Below are 24,264 nucleotides of genomic sequence, written 5' to 3'. Positions count from 1 at the left end.
GGGTTTGTGATATCTAAGGATGGTTTGAAGATGGACCCTAAGTAAGTAAAAATAATTGTTGAATGTCCTACACTGGAAAGCATTGGAGAGGTAAGATCTTTTCATGTATTGGCTAGTTTCTATCGGAAGTTTATCAGAAATTCCAGTTTAGTTTGTAACCCTAGGAATGAGACAATGAGGGGAGATAGGAAGGAGTTCAAGCGGACCACAAAAGAAAACAAAAGTTTTGAATTGCTGAGGCAGAAAGTGACTGAGTAGCCTATGTTAGCTTTATCGGATTTCAACAAAGTATTTCAAGTAGATTGTGATCAAGTGGAACTGCAATTGGAGCCATATTGAGTCAGGAAGGGAGAGAAGTAGCTTATTTCAGTGAAAAGTTGAATGATGCCTGAAGAAGATATTCAGTGTATGATCAAGAATTTTATGCCATAGTTCAAGCCTTGAAGAAGTGGAGACATTAATTGTTGCCTAAGGAGTTTGTGTTGTATACGAATCATCAAGCTTTGCAGTATTTGAATAGTTAGAGTAAGTTGAATCAAAGACATATGAGATGGGTAGAATTTTTGCAGAGTTACACCTTTGTGTTGAAGCATAGAAGTGGGAAATCTAACAAAATTTCTGATGTATTGAGTAGAAGAAGGAATATGCTGAAAAAGATGAGAGTGATAGTATTAGGATTTGAGGAGTTGAAGACTTGTATCATGACAACCAAATTTTGTAGAAACTTGGAGAGCATGTAGAGAACCGGTTATGGTAGATAGAAGCAAGTGGTTGGATTACTTCATTCAGGATGGGATGTTGTTCAAAGGAGTTCAATTGTGCATACCTAAGAGTTCTATGAGGGAAAATATGATAAAGGAGAAGAATAGTGGAGGATTAGCCAGATACTTTGGTGTTGATAAAACAATAGCATTGGTGAGTGAGCATTACTTTTGGCCCTAGATTCATAAGGATTATAGGAAATATATGCATAGTTGTAGAGTTTGTCAAGTTGCAAAAGGTAGTAATCAGAATGTGGGATTGCATAAGCCTTTGACAGTACCAGAGAGACCTTGGGAGGATATAAGCATGGATTTCATACTAGGACTGCCCAAAACATAGAGAGGGAATGATTCTATATTTTTGGTAGTGGGTAGATTCACGAAGATGGCTCATTTAATACCTTGTAAGAAAAAATCAGATGCAGTGCAAATAGCTGATCTATTTTTCAAGGAAGTGGTGAGATTTCATGAATTACCTAAGAGCATAGTTTCAGATAGAGATACTAAGTTTGTTGGTTATTTTTGGAGAACACTTTGGAAGAAGATGAAGATAGATTTGAAGTTTAGTTCTACTTTTCATCCACAAACTAATGGACAGATAGACATAAGTAGTTAACCAGACCTTGGGAAATTTGTTAAGATGCTTAGTTGGAGACAAAACCAGAAGTTGGGATTTGATTCTTGCACAAGACAAGTTTGCCTACAATAGTTCAGTAAACAGGAGTACCAGAAGGACACCTTTTGAGATTGTTACCGGAGAACACCCTAGAGGTATATCAGAATTAAGAGATATCAGCAGTGAAGACCGAAGAAGTTCAGAAGTAGAAGAATTTGTAGATCACATAAAGGACTTACATATTCAAGTTAAGAAACATTTGGAGGACATGAACAATGAGTATTAGGAGAAAGAAGATGAGAAGAGGAGACATAAGGAATTTGAATTTGGTGATCAAGTGATGGTGTATCCGAGAAAAGAAAGATTTCCAATTGGAACTTATAACAAGTTGCAGATGAGAAAGTTTTGACCTTGCAAGATTTTGAGAAAGTTCAGTTTTGGAAATGCATATGAAGTGGAGTTACCAGATAGTCTGAGTATTTGACCTATATTTAACATTGCAAATATATATTAGTATCATGAACCAAAATTTAGTGAGGACGATATTGCAGACTTGGAGAAATAGTTGCCTTAGAAGGAACCGGATCAGATTGAAGATATTTTGGATAGTAGGATTGGGCTTAGTACCTGAAGAAGTCAATATAAGGAGTATCTAGTAAGTGGAAGGACAACAGTTGAAGATTCATCTTGGATTTATCAGGTAGAGGTAGACCGCCTTGGTTTTCCTCTGACCCCAGCAAAGTGAGAGACTCACTTTTTCAACAAACTCGGATGTCTGATGCAGAAGCATCCCCGGTTCTTGGCAATCTTGCATCAACTAAAAATATTTCCTTTCTGTTTTGCAGTTTCAACATTTTATTCTGCATTTTCTAGCATTGGATCACCAGATCTTGAGGACTTGATCATCTACCTTATTCCTAAACCGCAGAGCATTTGGATAATTTTATGGCAAGTTATCACTACTAGTTTTTGAGACAATTTTCTGGTACCGGTTGCCTGGACCTATTTGCATTAGTGGTCTACCTGATCCCTTTCATAGTTTGCAGAGCCCTAAGCGTTGATTCTGATGTTCCTTGGCATGTGGCCAACCTTCCCTTTGATCTATACTTCATCCTTTCAATTTTCTAGAGGAATTTCTTTGGTGGAGGCCGACCTTGTTGTTTTTACACGTTAGGTCTTGTTATTCGGTATTAGAATGTAGATCAGAGGTGATAAACATAGCCTAGAAGCTAGATCTTAAGATTTGAGGTCCCGGTTGTGACCTGTTTTGTAATGGAGCATGTTTTAGTAGGCCAAAGAGCCAGTTTCTGTAACCTGGATGTTACCGGTTGATTGTAATCAGTTTTCATGATATAATTCATTCTATTTTGCATTTCCTCCATCATATCCTTGTGTTTCTGTTGTGTTTACTCTTGCTGACCAATCCAGATTGATCTCATTGAGGTCCCTCCTAACTGATGACTGCACCATCAAGTATGCTTGGGACAGTCACACTTACATGGGCCATGCCTACCAAAATGAATGAGATACCTTCTACTCTCTTTACTATCATCAAGAACAACAATAACCCACCTTTCAACTTTTGCAAAGTACAATATTTCAATCCACTGTCAAACTATGGCAGTCAACATATAGAAGAGGACATTCATAAACCCTCTTGGTTTAGTTGGCTCCTTTTGTCACAAATCACTTGGATAATGTATAGGAATACCTCATACATCCCACATTACCTTCCTTAAGCCTTCAAGGTTAAATTTTACATTCACACCATCCAAAACTCATCTTTTCACTTGTCTTATCAGACTGAAACACAAAAAAAATCAGTCTTTGTGCCTTCACTAGCACGTGCCAACCATATCATGGAACCCTGCAATGATTAGGAAAACAAAATTCATGGTTTTAAGGGACATACCATGCCTTGAAAGGGAATTATAAATGTGGAAATGACCCCTAATGCATTTTAACTTGCCTCAGATTACCCTAGACTAGGGTTTTGATAGTTTCCACCAATTTGGTTATAACTTTCACAATACAAAATGAAATGAGATGAAACTAAAGGGAGATTATAGGGGATTCACCCCTCTAAGAAATTAAAGATAATTTACAAGAAAATGAGGATGTTAAATCATGTAAAAATATAGTACAACAGTTTGCAACATTGAGAAACTCAAAAAAATAGAGGGTAAAATTCAGAATTTCATTGATTGTGCTTAGTTACATGGTTCAACTGACCCTTGGTCATGGATATTGCCTTCTTAAATTAATCTCAAGCCTCCTACAGTGGCTATAACTATATTTTGAAGTTATACCAACAAACAACAAATTAATCACCAATTGTGGTGCAAAAATTGCTTGTGACAACATTGTCATCATAGACAACTTTTTGCCCAAATTGACACAAAACTTAAAAAGGAACCTTCATGGATTCAAACCATGATGAATACTTGTTAATAGAACCCAAAATACATTATAAATGGTGGATCATCCCATTGGATGCCTTAAACACACTTTCACCCTATAATGTCAATTTTGACCATAATGAGACAATCAAGACGCCAACTTGAATCCAAACATTACAACATGGTCTTAAGGACCTTATTACATGAAAAATGGTCTTTCAAGACCTTATTACATCATAGAATGAGAAATAATTCATGATGGACAAGTGGGAGTATTAGACCACCTACGTGCTCCTGCACTAGCTAGTTGGTAGCTAACTAAATCTAAAACAATTTTACCATAGGCTTGCATCGTATCTCCCTTCAATTCTTGCACTTTAATTTTGAGTTTTATGGTTTCTACAAGTCAGGCTTCCCTATTAGATGAAAATTCCTCTCCTTAATGTCTTTCTATGATAGGCACAAAGCCACTTGTATACACTTCGTTTTTCTCATCTTCATCTCTCATTTTGACCAAAATTTGCATATACTTATATTGCAACTCATTAAAATACCTATACAACTTCTTCATTGTGGCCTGGCTAAACATAGCCTATCTACTCCTAAGGTTACTACACCAAGAGTTGGTGTATCAAATACTCTCCTCAAAACTAAATCTATTCTCAAGTAATCAATTCTTTCAATAATATTAGGCTTATTTGTAGTGGGTGCAAGGGTCCAAATCGCTAGAGTCCTAAATGTTGGACTAAAACTAGACCCAAAAACCTCTTTAACTTTCTCCTTAATTGAATATACTTTGTCCTAATAGTTTCAAACTCCAAAGAATTTTATAGGTCCCAATTTGGTAATAACAATATTCCACTTTCTAGCACCATTCTCCTTCCTTCATTTGGAGTTATGTTATTGACCTGAAATCAAACTCAAACTTCTATACCTTATTTGCCAATTCATTCCATTGTGAGTGATCAACTTTCTTCTTTTCTTCCTATATACTCTATGGCTAAAGGTTTCTTTGTAGCTAAATTTGAAGATGCTAAGGATAGAAGAAAAATTCAGTGTGAAAGTTTTTTCTATGAGAAAGATAAAATGCCGCTTTTGGTGAAACTCTGGCACTCCGATTTTAACCCCCTTTATGAGAAGTTCAACAAAATCTCGGTTTGGGTTTGAGTTCCTTATCTTCCTATCCATTTGTGGGCTGATTCTCTCTTTGAGGAGATTGGTGATGCTATTGGGAGTTTCATCATGGTGGATAACGAATCCTTTGAGCTTTACCACACTAGTTTTTCTCGCATTCAGGTGGACCTAGATGTGTCTAAGGGACTTCTAGCTGAGATTGTCATCAAATCCTCTTTTGGCAGCTAGGTCCAAACTTTGTATCACGAAGATATTCTGGCCAGGTGTCGTAAATGCTTCAAAACCAGCCATGCGGCTAGGAATTGTGGGTTCGAGAAGAAAAATCTTGCAGCTTCATGGTGGTCAGAGGCCTCTTACCTACATTATTTTGTTAAGAAATATTTGGACTCTTCCAATGAATCGTTGGATGCTGGGATTTCAAAGGCTGGTTCAAATTCTTTAATGGAGAATAATGTTTCTTCGGATGCCACTAAGGATGGCTCGGTGATTTAAATTACTGGAATTCAGGATGCAGTTGTCTCTTCCGCTGGAAATGGTTTGTTGTCTCTTACCCTGCTGACTGCTTCATCATGTGTTGTTACCTCTTCTGCCCTTTCTGTTGAAGATGGTTTTGTGCATGTGATGGTCTTATCTCCCTCTACTGCAACTCCTTCTCCCAATCCAAATATATTGGGGTTGGGCTCTTTGGATTGGTCTTCTACGATATCTAAAGTTGAAGAGGGTTGGATTACTATTAAAGCGAAGCATTCAAAGACATCCAAGCCTTCTTTTGATATGAATCTTCGTTCCCACAATGCCAGTTGTAAATCTTGAGGGCCCTCATTGTGGGATTCTCTACCTTTTGGTTGTGACTCTCTCCTCTTTTATGAGCAGTCAAGTTCTTTCCCTGATTTGATTTGCAAAGGGTTTCAGGTCCCTTCAAAACCTATTTTCCCTTAATAAAAAACTTTCTTCTTTTCTTCCTCAAGCTTATTCTAATATACTGCTTGATTCTCATCAAAAAATCTTTAAACTTCTGAGTATTCATAAACTAATCATCCGATAGGAATTTATGACTTTCTAGAGCCCTTATATCCCCTATATCATCACTTTCCACCTTCAAGAAGTCACTACACCTATTATAGGGTATTGAAGGTACTATCATTCTAGTAGCCTCTGCCTATTCTTTGACAACTTCAAACTCTTCCTTCATCTCCTCAATGCCTATCATCTCAATTAGATTTTTTTCATTATCATCAGAGGTATTTTTCCTCTTAATTTGTTGAGTATCGACCTTTTCTACATCTTGAGATGTTGAGGCTTCCTCTGATGTTTCACTCCTTGGCCGCACATAGGGCTTTGCAGGTACCTTAGGTTCTATATAAAATGCAGGTCTTTCTTCTTCATGAGTTGTGATTTGGTTTTTATTTTTAAATATCATCTTAATCCTAATAATTTTATTCTCTTCTTCTGCAAAGAATCCTTGGAATAAGAGATCCTTGTTGATCTTCTCTTTTTCTACCCTCGTGATCCAATTCCATTTTTCTCTCCTAACTTTCGCCTCCTCATAAGATAGAGAATTTCTTTCTATATCTTCTTGCAAGAAGTTTTCATGCACAAAAATAGATTTATTCACCCAGAGTCTCACTATATTAAGGAATTCTTCAGGATCAAAATTGAAAGTAGAAATAATAAATGATAATATATACTTTATCAAAATGGTATAAATCTGATCTAGGCCTTCCTTGTTGGCCACTTGAAAAGAACACCATTTCAAGGCTATTATGAACAAAGAGCATATATTTTGAATCCTCAATTGAATCTTATGTAGCTCATTCAATTTCCATATGATCTCTAAATAGGCAATTCTTATTGGCACATATACTAGGAAAAGATGTGGTTTCATATGAAATCCACACAATCTAAAATATGTGGAGTATTGGTTCAAATACTAATCTCCACATTTATGCTTTACCCCTAAGTCCAATGCCCTCTCATGTGGCCTAATGATGTCCATCACCTCTTTGGGAATCCTCTCCATTTGCACACCAAGATATGCCATTGGTTTTCTCACAAATAATTCTTCAAAGATTATTAAATTAAAATTCTTACAATCCATATCTCACAAATACCTGCCCAACATTACATTTGTAGGAGATTTTTGTTATCATAAAACTTTGTAACATTCAAGGTTTTATCGCAAACATTCCTTCCTACATACAAAAATATGTTACACATTAGAGAATAAATCTTAAACTCCAACTCAATAGTAATGGTGTTGAGAGCCACCATCTATTTGTATATTTGATCTACAAGGGATCTAGCAAAATTAAATTCAACATTCGCTATATCATCTTGGATTTCTAGGGCCATATACATTATCAAAACTTGCATCCTCTACTCTATATATTCTCCAAGGATTTAACATAGAGATTAGTATGTCTTTATAAAATAATCTTCAAAAGTCTCAATACTAAAGGGCTCCTTCTCGAATATCTTTACTTATTTTCCATTATGCCCATTTAACTCAACATCTTGTGATCTTTATTATCTCGTAGACACATTTTTGAGTCTCTTACCTTACTGCAAAAGTGTCCTATTCTATCACCTTGTTGGCATCTCCACTTAGATTGAAGACCTTAGCAACATAAGGATTTTTGAAAGAAATTATAGGGCTACCATCAACTGCTCATACTTTTTTTGACCTTACATCATACCTCTTAGCCACTACTCAGCCAAAGTATGCATCAAAAAACACATTGTTGAGCACTACCTTCTTCATGTATAAATACCAACCATTTCTCAAAGGAAATTGTGTCGTTGTCTTTCTATACCAATTTTTAAATAGGGACTAGCTAGGCGTTCACACAATTGCATCTCTGGTTAGTTCTAAGGAATTTTTAAATCATTCATATGTTTTATTCTTCTTATCCTTCTTTACCTTTGACAAGTCCATTGGCTTCTTTGCAAACCCCTAACTTTGGATATATAGGTCTTGTTCCAATCCTCTCTTCACCTCTGATGTTTCAACTAGTTTGCATACTAAGGGTTTGATTACACATTAGAGTTTATTAGAAATCATTGGGTTAGAATTTTTTTTTTGATAACTTTATGTAAATTATGATTTCTACTACATGGATTTGTAAATTAGATGTTTTATAATCTCAAACCTCAATTCATTAATTATAGTTGCAAAGAACTCAATTTATAAATAAATCTCAATTATAATGAATTATTGTTGATAAAATGACCAAAATGATGTATTTATTACAAAAATAGGCAAAAAATCAAATTGATTTTCCATCAAATTTCCATTACTATGTAGTTATCCACCCAATGAACCATAAAGTAGTCATTTTCAACTTTAAATGTTGGTAGTTGATGTGTTCATATTGTGGTAAAATATTTGGCTTCAATTCAAGTATTTAGATCCAAATTTATACATTTGACACATTTGAAATGATGTGAACCAATTAGAACTTTACACATTGGGATTCACTTTTCTATCTCAGTTCCATTTGTTCCAATAGTGCACTAATGAAAACTTTATCCATATCACTATCGATGCATTCTTGTGCTATGCTTGAGTCTTCACTTACTTGGATAGGGCTTCCTTGCTATATATCTCCTCAGCATAGTGCCACAATGAATATTTGTTGGAATCTCTCTAATACTACACTCGCATACTCCAATCACAAAAGTTAATATTTGCCTTGTCAAACCAATGACTTAGGTTCCATTGGATGTAGATCAATAGCTAATACATCAACACAAATCTTTAATTAATTTGACAGATCTAAAGCCCATAATATCACGTTGGTCATTGATTAAGAATTTTAAATTAAACACTAGGACGTAGGAAAATAATGATGTATATGAGAATAACTAATTGCTAGACCAAAGGGCCTAGTTTTAGATGAGGTAATGACATGAAGTCACGACTTGAAAGGAGGTGACTTCAACATAAAATTATAACAAATACTTAAAAAAAAGATAAGGGTTTAGGATTTAAGGCCTATAGTCACAGTCTTAGCTCTTTAGGAGGGTTTAAAGACCAGAGGGCAATAAGAAACAAGAGGTAGTTCTACCAGACTATATCCTTGATTTATTGATACAACTCTATGCTTTGGATTTGGATGACATCTTAATGAATAGGAAATAAAAAAGAACTAATATTATCATCATATTTTGAAATTTTCAAATTTAAAACAATGAAAAAAACATAGAGATAGATCCTTGATCTCCAATTTAGAAAAAAAACATAGATATCCTTGCTTTTCAACATAGTTCTAGCACATCATTAATTCCTATGTTTAATCTCCCCCTGAATGATCAGTGGAGGTGAGTCCCAACTAATTTCTAAAGGTAATAAAATTTATTGTTGGAAGAGATTTGGTTAAGATATAAACAATTTGATTAGATGAAGGACAAAAGTGTAAGTCCACTTGCCCATCTTGAACCAAATCATAAATGCAATGATGTCGAATCCGTAGGTGTTTCATTATAGCATGATATACATGATTCTTTGTCATGGAAATAGAGATATTATTTTCATAATAAATGGTGGTTAGATTTTCTTGAACCAAATGTATATTTTCCAATAGCTATCTAATGCATACTACTTGAGAAATTGCTGATGTAGTTACAACATATTCTGGTTTTCCTGAAGAAAGAGCCTGTGTTGACTACTTTTTAATACTCCAAGTGACAACTTTAGAACCAAGTGAAGATACATAGCTAGATGTAGATTTTCTATCATCTACTGAAGCAACCCAATCAAAATTTGTGCAACCAACTAGCCCAAACATTTCAATGGGAAAATAATGAATGCAAACATTTTGTGTATAATTTATATAATGATTCTTTTAGTATCTCTCCAATGAGACTCATGTGGATTCTATATGAATTGAGATATGAGACCCAAAAATACATAATCTTGGGTCTAGTGGTTCTGAGGTACATGAGGTTGATAACCAAACTTCTATACAAAGTAGCATCAACCTTGGGACATACATTTTTTGTGGTTAAATTCTCACCAAGCACTACAAGGGTTACAAATGCTTTGCATGCCTCCATTATAAACTTCTTTAATAAATGAACTACATACTTTGTTTGGGAAATAAATCTACTTTTTGATATTTTTTGGAACTCCACACCAAGAAAATAGTGCATGAGTCCCAGATCTAAAATTTCAAATTCTTGTTTCATTTCTACCTAAAAATTCTCCATGAGAGCTTTGTTGTTACCTATATAGATAAGATCATCAACATGAAAGCAAACAATAGAATTATCATTACCGATACATTGGGCATACAAGGTGGGACTTAAGTGGCTTAGATTTTGAATCCATTATCAATGATATAACGACAAATCCTAGCATACGAGGCACAAAAAGAGATTTCTTAAACTTGTAGACTAAGTGTTCCCTTTTTGGAACTTCATAACCTATAGGTTGTTTCACATAAACTTCCCCATTTATATAACCATAAAGGAATGCTGATTTTATATTCATTAGATATATTCGCCACTTATATTATGCAGAGATAGCTAATATAATCTTGACTATATCAGGTCGAGCAACAAGATAAATAACCAATACCATCTTGACTTGTTTTCCTAAATAACCCACTCTAGGTGTTTGTGCAAATTTCTTAGCAGCTAATCTTTCCTTATGACGTTCCATTGAACCATCTAGATGATATTTGGCTTTATATATCTATTTCACATTGATAACTTGCTTATCTTAGGGAAGTTTCACTAATTCCCAAGTATTATTTTTATGAATGGAATTCATTTTAACATTCATACAATTAACCCATACTATTTCTTTCACTGATATTTCATATACAAAGAGTTCAACTTGAATTGTACTAAGCAAAGAAAAATTAACAACGTGATTTATATTAATACTCATAAGATAAATAAGAACTAAAATTTGTACCTTTGTTGTTACTAATGTTGGAGGTGAATCATCACCTAAGTTTGTACTATTGGAAAAACTAGGTAAACTTGGAGGACTGGAGATTGAGCTTGAACTTCCACTTGAGCTTGTGGGGACAGGAGGAACATTATTATCTTTTATGTTCATGATTATTGATGTATTTTTCTGTACACCATCTTTTTATTTCCATATTCTCCATTCATCAAAAATCGCATCCCAACAAAAAATCCATTGATTTGTGTCAGGATTATAGAATCTGTATAGTTTAGTTACATTAAAATATCCTATGAAGATACAAGGTTGAGATTTGGCATCCAACTTCTTCCACCTTTGAATTGCAACATGCACATATTTCAAACAATCAAATACTTAGAGATGAGCCAGTAAAGGCTTATGACCACTCCAGGCTTCTTTTGGAGTGATTTTTTAAACTATGTTGGTGTGACTTCAATTGAAAATATATACTGTTGTGGAAACTTCTTCTAAGAAACTATTTGGAAGATTTTTTGTTTGCATCATACTTCATGCCATTTCCATAATGGTATTGTTCTTTCTTTCAATTATACCATTATTGATGCAAAAATCAATAAAATCATTAGAATTAAACTCTCTCCCTAGTCTATCTAATTTGAATATCTTGACATAATACCTGCTCCTTTTTTCAGCCATGGCTTTGAAATTATTGAATCATGCAAATGCTTCAGATTTCTACTTAAGAAGATAAACCCAAGTGTGGTAAAAATAATTATCAATTAAAATAAAAAAATTAAAGGTTCTTACCCAATGATTCTTCTTGCATGTCACCATAGATTTCAACTTGCACAAGCTCTAGAGAAGATTTGACCCTCCAAGAGTGGTTTACCAAAAAACCATCTCGATGATGCTTGCCAAGTGCACATCCTGAACAAACTTCTTCTTTAGCCTAAATTGTAGGAAGCCCTCTCACCATATTCCTCTTGTGAAGCAATGTTAACCCTTGAAATTAATGATGATCATAACATTGATGTCATAACCACGAATCATTTATCAATTATTTGAGTGCATGCAACTTACTAGAAACAAATGTGAGGGGAAATAATCTATTCTCTGTCATACTAGCCTTTTCTACAAGATGATGATTATCAAATTTATCAAAATTTTTGTAGTAGTTATCTTAAAAAAAAACATTGTAGTTTTTGGCTACAAGCTACCCATTACTCAAAAGATTATGCAATAGCTTTGGCATAAGAAAAGTATCATGAATATGAGTAGTTTCTCTTTTCTTAGTCTTGACTTCAAGGGTATCTTTTCCCATTAAATCAACCTATTTATCTTCTCTAAATTTAACTTGATTTCACACTGAATTATCTATTTTGACAAAAAGATCACATTTACATGTCATGTGATTTGAGTAGCCGCTATCCAGAAAAAACACATTCTCTTGATGTTCTTTTAACAAATTGCATGTGAAGAACATAGAATACTTTACATCTTTAGAAGACTCTTTAGTATAATTGTCTCTTGAATTATTAAGTCAGAATTCATTTTTTTGTGCTCTATTTCATAGTGTCCATACCTTTCATAATGTTTACATTCAATAGTCCTATGATCCACAAAAGAATGGCCTATTTCTTTGTTATTTCCTCTAACTTCACACTAAATCATCTAATTAGACAAAGATATCAAATTTAATTATCACATGATTTGAGTAGCTTCTATCCAAGAACCACACATTCTCTTGATGTTCTTTTGCCAAATTACATGTATGCATGTAAAGAACATGGAATGCTTTAAATCTTGAGAAGACTTTTTAGTATAATTGGCTCTTGACTTATTCAAGTTAGATTTCTTTTTTCTGCACTTTGATTAGTGTCCACACCTTTCATAGTATTTGCATTGGATACCTTTGTGAACCACAAAACTTCATCCTCTTCCTCTATTTTTTCCTTTTACTTCACATTGAATCATTTAATTTGACAAAAAGATCAAATTGATTTGAGCAACCACTAACCAAGAACCACACATTCTCTTAATGTTCTTTTGCCAAATTGCATGTGAAGAACATGGAATTCTTTACATCTTCAAAAGACTCTTTAGTATAATTGGGTCTTGACATATTCAAGTTAGATTTTTTTTTTTGCACTTAATGCATAGTGTTCATACCTTTCACAGCGTATTTGCATTGGATAGCCCTATGATACACAAAACTTCATCCTCTTCCTCTTCCTCTACCTCATCCTCTTATTAGCAAAAGATTTATCTTGAGATTTAGTAGTGTGAGAGGGAGGAGATTTGGAATTTTCTTTAATTCTTACTAGAAAGCTTGCACTAAACTTTTCATAGAATGTTGCATGCATTCTTCATGAGATTACAAAGAACCTATCAACCCTGCAACTTTGAAAGTGGTTAGATCTTTACTTTCTTCAATCGCTATCACCATTGGATGAGATTTAGGAGGAAGAGATTTTAATTTTTTTTCTATTATTTTCTATTCTATTACTATTTCCCATTGAGTCTTAAGCTAGTTCACATAAACTTGTGTCCTAATAATAAATTTTTAAATTCTCTTCTCGCTTGTATCTTAGTATGCAATTTGTAGAGCCTCCTATGCATCCTTTAATTTTCTCTTATTTTTGTCTTTATTTTGATACTTCAATAATCATAGTTCTCTCCAGTAAATAACAAAAGATGAAATGATAAGTTTCTACCATTAGCTATCAAAAATTAAAATGATAAATTGCTACCATTAGCCATTTGAAAATAACTATTTATTGTTTGTATGACCTTACTACCTTCTGCAACCTACTGTGTGATACCAATTTAAAGATTGAATAATTGAAACAACACTAAAAGAAAATCAAAACCAAATAGTATTCATCAACTGATATTAAAAAAAGTATAACAAGAAGCTAGCTATCTTTTATAGACTATAAAACTTTAAGAATAAAACCAAAAACATTATAACTGCATATGTATGAAGTCTTTATCTGGAAATAAAAAACAACTAAGCTTATCATAGCAGCATACAAACTGCAGATTTAAAACAGTGAAAAAAACAAAAAAAGAAAGAGATATCCTTGATCTCCAACGCAGATCCAACGCATCATTCCTATCTTCAGAACTTTATGCGACAGTTAAAACATGGCACGATCCAAAACAATGTTGAGAGTATCATCTAGGAGGAATCTCCATTACTGTATATTTGTGAAGCCATTGCTAACATAATTTAGAGAATCATTGGCAGAATCATGGGCAGAATCTCCGACTGGGAACATTTTTTAAATGGTAAATAATTGGGAAGCAATTATTAAATACTTGAGAAGCCATTATTAAATACTTGGTTTTAACATCATATAATTGAAGCTTCCATTCATCCTCCCTTCAATCATAGCTAAGCTCAACTACTGTATGGCCAGATGGATCACTTCAATTTTCCAACAAACACAGCCTCCGATATAGTCCATTTCATTGAGTTCTATTCTTCCCCTACAATTCTTTCCATTATTCTTTCCGCCATTGTTCTAATTGCTGTTATCTCTCTCCGTTGCTCTCAAAACCAGTCCTCCCTAAAACTCCCCCCTGGTAACTTAGGCTTCCCTCTGATTGGAGAGACAAGGCGACTCTTGAAGGCGCTTCGATCGGATACACCGCAACAGTTTTTCGATGAGAGGGTGAAGAAATTCGGCCCTATTTTCAAGACAAATATAACTGGGCATCCCACGGTAGTACTATGTGGGCCAGCGGGAAACCGTCTGATTCTGTCGAACGAGGGGAAGCTGGTGCAGATGTCATGGGCAGAATCTTCCATGCGACTCTTAGGGAAAGATTCAATAGGGTGCAAAAATGGAGAGGAGCGCCGCACCATACGGGCTGCACTAGCCCGATTTCTGGGTCCTCAAGCATTACAAAGATATATGCCCAAAATGAGTCTGGAAATCCAACGCCATATCAATGAAAAATGGGTAGGAAAAGCCCAAATGAAGATGGTTCCTCTTGTGAGGGAGCTCGTCTTTGCCGTTGGGACTACTTTGTTTTTTGATTTACATGATGAGAGCGTGACAAGGCAGGTTTACCATCTTTTGGAAAGTGTTCATGTGGGTAGTATGTCTGTTCCTCTGGACTTTCCTGGAACTCGTTATCGGAGAGCCCTGGAGGCACGCTCCAAGATTGATGAGATACTGCGTTCTTTGATAGAGAACAGAAGAACCAAGTTGCGTTCAGAAATGGCATCTAGTAGTGATGATCTGCTCTCCGTGTTGATTACATTCAGAGATGAAAGAGGGAATCCATTCACATAGAAGGAGATCCTCGACAACTTCCTTGTGATGCTTCATGCATCGTATGGGACCACAGTTTCGGCTATCACGCTATTATTTAAGCTCTTGTCCTCAAATCCGGAGTGCTATGAAAAAGTGGTTCAAGGTATGTCAAAGCCCAAGACATTTACTTTTCCTAGTACATTTTTTTAAAAATCGTATAGCTTGAATAGATTTGTTCTATGTCAATCAAATGAATTGCAAGATATTTAAATAAATACAATTATGGAGAGTATGTTTATTGCCTGAGATATGACTGCACATAGCAACAACTATCCGATTAAAAAAGTATAAACATTATTTTATCATATAATACAAATTAATTAGATAATGAAGGCTGTCTATAATAGGTTTATTAGCTACCATTTACAAATGAAAAACATTTGAGATCTATATTTTTTTCAAAGTATACAAATTTATCTTTGTCTAACTTACTCATCTTCGAGAAATCAAAAGACTCGATAGTAGTCAAAACATCTATGTTTAACTTCATTCTACATATATCTTGTCCTCTAGAGATCTATCCAAGAATTGGATAGAATCAATTCTATTATGATCTCTCTTCAATTTGAAAACATTGTAGAAAATATCCGAATTAAGATTCCATACAAATTAATTAGATAATGAAGGTTGTCTATAATAGGTTTATTAGCTACCATTTACAAATAAAAAACATTTGAGATCTATATTTTTTTCAAAATATACAAATTTATCTTTGTCTAACTTACTCATCTTCGAGACATCAAAAGACTCTATAGTAGTCAAAACATCTATGTTTAACTTAATTCTACATATATCTTGTCCTCTAGATATCTATCCAAGAATTGGATAGAATCAATTCTATTATGATCTCTCTTCAATTTGAAAACATTGTAGAAAATATCTGAATTAAGATTCCCAACCTTCATTAAAGTTTCCCTTGATTTTGATTTCTAGTATATTTCTTCTTTGGCCAACATCTTGTGTCACTATCCCATTAATTATTTTTCTTTGACATGTTTGAATTTTTTGATCTAAAATCATCTTCTAATTAATTATTTATAGTTCTTTTTCTATTCTTTCATTCTCCTAAAAAATAATTTTGAAAGAATGTGAATTTGTTTTTTAAATGAACTTTCCAAAAGTTCAATATCTTTGAAAAATTCAAAATCATAGAGTCTTTCTAAATGACCACCTCTTTACACAACAGATTAATGAGAGCTATCAATTCAACTCTTTCAAATAATATTTTTTTAGAGTTTGAATTGACATATTGTAGGCAATCAGTCTTCCCTTATTATGAGAAGAATAAAAATAATGAAAATGAGGGATTATAGATGAATCCAAGAGGTCAAAGGATTGAAACCAATTAGTAATGGATATAAAATAGTCCAATATTTATACAATAATTGTGAAACAAAACAACCTATTAGTCCATTTATATCTACCAGTTTTGGACGCAACATCAACAAGATGTGCTACCCTAACAAAATTTTCAAATTCTCTTTGAGCTTGAGTGGTACAAACAACCCTTTACTCTTTTATGAACTAGAAAGAACGACAACAAAGTATCTAACAATTTTTTTTTAGAGAGATGAGAGATGAAATATTGAATATGATTCCATAATAGTGACTTATCATCATTTTGATAGGTAAATAAATAAATATTAAAAAAATAAATATCAAAATGTAAATTTCTTCCTTAGATAATGTTCCAATTCTTCTCCATTAAAGGATATTCTACACTTACCCAATTAGGGGACCATACAAGTCACAATTCCTTAATTGCAACCACAACATACACAAATAGATTGTTCCATCCACTATAATATTTAATAAATTGATCTTTTTCTATCATGTCCAACTTATTTTCTTGTATTATTATAATATTGATTTTTTTTGGCCTATTTGATGCTTGGTCATGCACCTCTCATTAGGGAAATTTAAACCCTTAAACTTCCATAAGATAACCCTTATTTATTTCTTTCTAATAGAGGGTTTTCCTCACTTGGATATCAATAAGTATTGATTAATAGTAGACTACCCTCTTGATAATTTGATTTCTTCTCTTCATTGTTTATTAATTTTTCTTACACATTTTTTGTGCCAAATAATATTTAATTTGAGTAGTTTTTATGCTAAATGTCTTATACATAAAAGGTCCATTGTGTGTAGATTATCAACCTTAAAGTTATCTAGATTTATCCAAGAATTTGAATCCTCCTCAAACCATATAGAATTTTCCTTTTCAAACACGATGAGATTGAAAGCGATGATAGCCACTTTAGAAGATTAATTATGATTTGTGGCTTGATATATCTTCTTACTAGATCCATCTAATTTATTTCAGTCCAATTGAACACCATTTTGTAATTTAACCATTGAAGGATTGTTTTTAACTACCAAACACCAATTTTATTTTATTAAAACACATTAGGGTAATTTGATTCTTCGTGATTCCATACCTTGGATTTGAGAAATAAGTGTTTGACTTATTCTGAACCTCAAATGAATAGATCTAGTCTCCACATATTGAAGAAATGGTGATCTCCCTAGGAATTTAAAAATTGGAAAGAATTTGGATTTTGGCATAGATTTTATAATTTCTTTCTAAAGAATCTTGGTCTATTGATGACAAGTTTCAGAAGTTGTCTTCAATTTTATAAATCTCTTTTTTAGTCAAATATTTTGATGGAAGATTATATAGCCTTACCTTGCATGAAGCATTTTGAGGATTGCAAGCAATCAACTTGAAATTAGGTTGTCACTACTGCAAAAAAAATTTATCTTCCCCATCCATCATAGCCCAAACTTAAGAGTTGTGTTTTTCTCTTCTTTATTGTTGAAAAGCGGCCACCAAAAATCTTTGGAGAAACAAATTGAGAGTGTGATCAAACTTCTAGTTCTCCTTCAACCAAGTAGAAATGGTATTGGGTAATAATTTTTCCTTAAAAAATCTAACAATAATTACCGTCTCTTTTAATGATTCCATAGTCTCCCCTTCTATACTAATAACAATTTGTCACAAATTAAAATATATTTTCTTTCAATCATAGAACTTTACTCCTAAATTACCAATCAATCTTTTATATTCAAATTAAAATCACTGATTTCATGTAGAAGCCTTTTTTATTATATTTCTTATTATGTGTGTGAATAATAATATGATAGAAATGTATACACATATAGAAGAATTATATATAGATATATGGTTGTGTATTTTGTATCAAGTCAATCCTCGACCTTTGTTTGATAGACTAGGATAGTATATAGGGAAGGGGTAGGTATTTGATTAATTGGATAGGAGGAATTCGTTCAGCATGGATGTCTTGTAGTAGACAATCTTATCATTGTCATTGAATAGTTGAAGTAACATAACTTTTTATCTAAGAGAGCTAAGAATTGGCTATAGTGATGTAGCATTATTGAAAGGAACGATTTTTTAGCATAATAAGCCATGATTTGCGCTCAAGTGCCTAGGGTGACTATTGATTTGTTTCAATTGTATGCTATTTGTAGGGTTGGAAGTGTACGTCTCTTTAGTGATATTTAATTTTAAATAAATTAAGTCAAAGTTTAAAATGTGATATTTAATTTTGGTGAAAAAATATTTGTTAAATTAGAACTTAAAATAGATGGACTGCTCCATTATTAGTGCCCTCCTCCATTACAGATTTAGCTCCCTCCTCCTGTGACATTGTATAATACCTTCTGATGGTGTATGGAGTCATTTAAGTCAATTAAGTTGAAAGAGTGATTAACTATCTATGAATGAATGCAGAGACATTAGTCCCAAAGGATTGCTTTTTCTTTTTGTTAGTTCTACCACAAACATTCTTATAAGAAAAATAATGGATTCTAATACTGGAGGTGGTATTACAGTAAGGAAAGTTTCAAATAATATAAAGTTTGGATAAGATAGATTTCATCCATTGCTCTTTGGTTCAATCTGTGGAATCTCTTACGCCGACCTCTTTCTTAAATTTGAAGCAAGCTCAATGCATTTCTAGAAGCTACAAGATATTAAAAGATGTAGGAGAGATATTTAAGAGAGGGAGCAAATTTGAAAACAATCTACAATAGGAAAGTGTGAAAGATGTTGCAAATGGATACGAGTTTATGCTGGATCTTAGCAGTTCTGAAGTGCCGTGAATGAAGATTCTGTTTTATTTGTGGGATGCTTGTCCTTGCAATCAGTTTTCTGATGGTTACTCTCTTACGGACTGTCCTATCTATTTGAATCTTTTTTCTATTATAATTGCAGAGATAGAGTGAAATGGAGAATTTTAATAGCATATATGTTTTATGCCATATGTTTGTATCAGAGCAAATGGAAATTCTTTCAAATAAATAGGAAGGAGAAGAAATCAGCTGGAAAGATCTTAAGAAAATGAAATATGCATGGCAAGCTGTTCAAGAAACATTACGCATGTTTGCTCCAGGTTTTGGAGGATTTCGCAAGGCCATCACTGATATTCATTATGAGGGTTATATAATTCCAAAAGGGTGGAAGGTAAGCTGTAGATTTCCAATGAACATTCCGAACATTTATGTTTTAATGGTTAGAAATTCTAATATTTCTCTTCAATGTGAACCCATTATAATGGTTTTTCATCTATGTATGCCTTGAACAGGTTTTATGGACAAATTATAGCACTAATTTGAAAGAAGAGTACTTCAATGAACTAGAGAAATTCGTGCCTTCACGATTCCATGATGAGGGCAGGAATGTTGCTCCTTACACTTTCTTACCCTTTTCGGCAGGCCTGAGAATTTGCCCAGGTTGGGAATTTTCAAAGACAGAGATATTACTTTTCGTGCATCAGTTTGTTAAGACTTTTTCGAGCTACACACCGATTGATCCAAATGAAAAAGTATCAGGAAATCCATTCTCTCCTGTCCCACGTAATGGTTTTACTATAAAACTTTTTCTTAAATCATAAAATAATAAAGGGAGGCAACCACAAGACATTTGCAAGTCATTCAAGAACTGTGATAAAATAAAGATTGTGCCCTGAAATAGTTGTAGCTTAATTGTGTAGCTAATATTAAACATGTTTGTATTTACCTATGAACACACCTTCTATGAAATAAAGGTTTTCAAAGTCTGTCTTTTTTATGCATGCTGCATTCGGGATGGCATAATTTTTTTGTACAACCTCAGTTATGTAAAACTTAATTTTTCTCTGACTTTGTGTTGTTCTGGTGGCTATGCTAATATCTATAAGATTAGCCTCATATCGTTTGATGGTACTTAAATTAGATTTATGTTTCTAAAAGGTGTAGTCTTATTAAGCACCAAACTGTATGTTTGACTTTACTTATAGCTCTTCTAAGTCTAATGGGTTAAAGCAATATAATATCAATTTAATTAATTTTTTAATCAAATATTATAAAAATAATTAATTAAAATTATGCATCAAACTGTATGTTTGACTTATAACTCTTCTAAGTCTAATAGATTAAATTAATATAATCTCAATTTAAATAATTTTTTAATAAAATATTAAAAAATAATTAATTAAAATTATGCACCAAATTGTATGTTTGACTCCACTTACAACTCTTCCAACTAGATAGGTTAAAGCAATATATTCTCAATTTAATTTATTTTTAATAAAATATTAAAAAATTAATTAATTAAAAAATTGAGTGTTTAAGAATATGAGTTACTAAGTAAAAGTAATGGAGAGAAGTTTCAAAGTTATAAATATTAGACTTATTGAGGTTTACATCAATAGAATTGTTTTAGAGATTTGTCTATTGTTTTAATTTAATAATAAACCATATCTTTTAAGATGGTAGTTAGAAACTATATTTTTGCTCTAGTTTCACTAAATGATCATAATATTTTTTATAATATAACTCATTTCATAATGATAGACTTGATCCCAATCAAAACTATCAAATACTATTAATTGTTATAGGATTTTTTATTATACAATGATAATTCTAAAAAAATAGTTTACCCATGATAAAAATTATAAGCTTCACTTATTTGTGACTCTTAAACTTCTCTCCATCATATTATGACTCATGTTCTTTAATAAGCTCAAACAAAATTAAGTGTTCAAACAAAATTGAATGTAAATTTTTTTTCCTTAATGTTTGATTTATAAAGTAGTTGAGTTGTGATTATATTTCTTCAACCTATAAGACCTACAAGCATATAATTTGAGGCATAATAATATATTTTTTGAGAACATAAAATTTAACTTATATATTATTGATCATATGAAACTAATAATAAGAGTTAATTAAAATATTCTTCCAACTATGAAACTTACAAATACCAACAAAAACCATTAGAAATGAAATGATATGTTTCCTCTATGGTTAATTAAATATTAGCAGTGGATTAAATAAATCAAATATTAAAGTTTAACCTAATGTAATTAACCTTTTTACCTAAAATAAATAATCTTGACAGTAAGGCAATTTAATTTATTATTTATTATAATGCTTTAATACCACATTTAATATATTTAGAAAAGTAAATGTAATAATAGATAAATTAATTATAAATTTATCTCAAAGAAACCTTTGAAATATAACCATATAAATTTTATACATTAAATACATTCAAGGAGGAAATATTTATAAACATTAATATATATTAATAATTAAATTTTGAGATAATAATTTGCAGTAGTGAAACAATAGGGCAATGACTACATGAAATTGATTAATACATATCTGTAAATCATGGAGAGGCTGCTTTCTCCAAGCAAAGGATTAGTTATAGGTCTAGGGTTTCCAGGCAAGGAAGCACTCCAGGAGGACACGGTGAAATGACACTCTATGGTGTACATTGTACCCCAAGTTGGACACACACTATATGCCCCTTCTCCAATGTCCAATGCCCAACCACCAGACCTTAACTATCCTCTCTCGTTTGCTTCTTTCAATTTCTTTTTCCTCTATTATTTTCTCCCCGTGTGTCCTTCTTTAGTTATTCACGGGTTTATATAATGTCACATGGTGGTTACCAAAAATCACACCCTTTCATAACTATAATAATGTTCATAATTATATTTATTATAATTTATTTCCATGGGAAAAAGTCCTGTAACATTTCTCCCCCTGTAAATCAACTATTTTCCTCAATAGCAAGAGATGCATTTGCATCACAACTCAAAGAAAAAAAAGATTAATAAATAAAATTACTAACATTGAATATTTGCATACTTCATCATATTTTCATTTTCATTTTACTTTATCTATATTGTTAATTCACAAAAAATCACAAGTTCAATAATTACTTATCCCAATGAAAATTATGATAACATTGACATAGATGTCTTATATAACATATCATGAATTTCTAGTTTTAGAGCTAGTTATAGTTTATATGTTTTAATTTCCAATCTTTTTAACTTTATCACTTTAAGTATTACTAATTTAACTTCTTTACTTTTTATAAAAGCATTATCATACAACACTTACCATGTATGGTCACTCGTAATTTATATAAGTATAATATTTATACTAAACATATATTCCAACACAATATTCATGTATTCATACTACATGAGTATCCTCTTTTCCTATAAAATAAAGGACATGTACAAGGTTATTGGGTTGATCAAGTCCGATAACAAAGTACAATAGAGAAAAATGGCACTAGAAAGATAATCCAACATCTAGCAAAAGATGTTATTACCACCCACAAAGCAATTCATACAAGATATTATAACCTTTATTTTGTTAAAGTAATTAAAATATTTGAATTTGATTTTTTTTCTCTTCAATGATATTGATTTGTTCAAACATTATTCAAATTTTAAGGGTTGTCTCTTCTCTTATAATGTTCAACATGTCCTCATGCTTAATCACTAAATTTTATATCTTATAAATATATCATTCTCACCAGCTTATTTCAAACATAGTATCATTAATGTGAACTCAAGGACTTGTGGGTTATGGGTCTATAATGTAATTTACATTAAACCAATCTAGACATTGATTTTGAATAAATATAACAAACATTCATATACCAAGGATCATGTGCCAATATGAATTGACACTAATAAATTATGCAATATAGATATTTTATTAGAACTTCAAGTAAGACATGATATAACTTATTAATAGGAGTTGATATTAATATGGTATTTTGTATGTCATGCATTTAGTTGTTACTAATAGGGCCAAAAGTAAAATTGCATTCTTTAGCAGATAATATTGGCTTAACAAATATTCCACCTAGACCAATGTGGTACTCAACCAATCAACACTCCATATGCAAAACTCTTAGGAACTCTATGAATTGGTTCTTGACTACTAAGAATCACACCTATTTATGACCAAGTATCCTTTAAGTAGATTGCACAACAAAATATTGAATAAATATAATGGTCTTGAATCTTATTCCATTTTGCTATTTTTTAATGAAGGATGAGAAATTTTACCTATTTAACATTGTTAAAAATATTAAATACTCATTTCCTTTTTGTGACGAGTAAATCACCACTAATAACATTTGACACAAAGCGGAGGTAATGTTAGTGTGAGTGCGATAACATCTACCCTAGTGAACAAGGACAAGCACACAAGATGGTCGGCCATACAACCAAGAGAGCATAAATCCACATCAGAATGATGAATAGTTATGGACAATCACCATCTTCTAAATTACACTAATACTCATCTCACTTTATTATAGCTATCTATGTGGGAAACCTCATTTCATCGTAAGTATTACTATTGTAGTTGTGGAAATATTGAAATGTAATGGAGGTATTATGGTTGTAGCTGTTGGAGAATAATTTCAAAACTGGCGTTCTATCCTTAGGGCCTAGCATTAATGTATTAAATCTTTTTCATGTCTGAGAAAAGAACAAATGTAAATATTCCTTAAAAGATATTACGTAGATTCTTATTATGATGTATTCTCAACAATGATATGCTACCTTGTTTGAAGTGGATGATCTAAGCTTTTAGTCCATGGTGTGGGACATAAGTGATGATAGTAATCACTAATTTCTACAAATGATTTCTGCAAGTACTATTTTTTTTTTGTGCCACCTAACTAACTAACTAAATAAATAAATAAAATATTTACAGATGCTTCTACTTTTATCTTAATGAGATGTGTTTGCTCCAAATTGGAGAGTTGCTTTATTATATAAATTTGCCTACAACTGGATCGTTGGATTGG

General features: G+C 32.4%; 1 pseudogene; it reads left to right on the top strand.

Annotated features, from left to right (window-relative positions):
• The first annotated feature begins 14,225 nt into the window (after nt 1–14,225).
• LOC131028025 (taxane 10-beta-hydroxylase-like) lies at nt 14,226–20,047 on the top strand (annotated as a pseudogene).
• The last annotated feature ends 4,217 nt before the right edge of the window (nt 20,048–24,264 follow it).

The sequence above is a fragment of the Cryptomeria japonica genome, chromosome 5, assembly GCF_030272615.1.
Source record: "Cryptomeria japonica chromosome 5, Sugi_1.0, whole genome shotgun sequence".
Lineage (NCBI taxonomy): Eukaryota > Viridiplantae > Streptophyta > Pinopsida > Cupressales > Cupressaceae > Cryptomeria > Cryptomeria japonica.
Note: the sequence above shows the minus strand (reverse complement) of the source record. Positions and strands in the feature narration are given on the sequence as shown.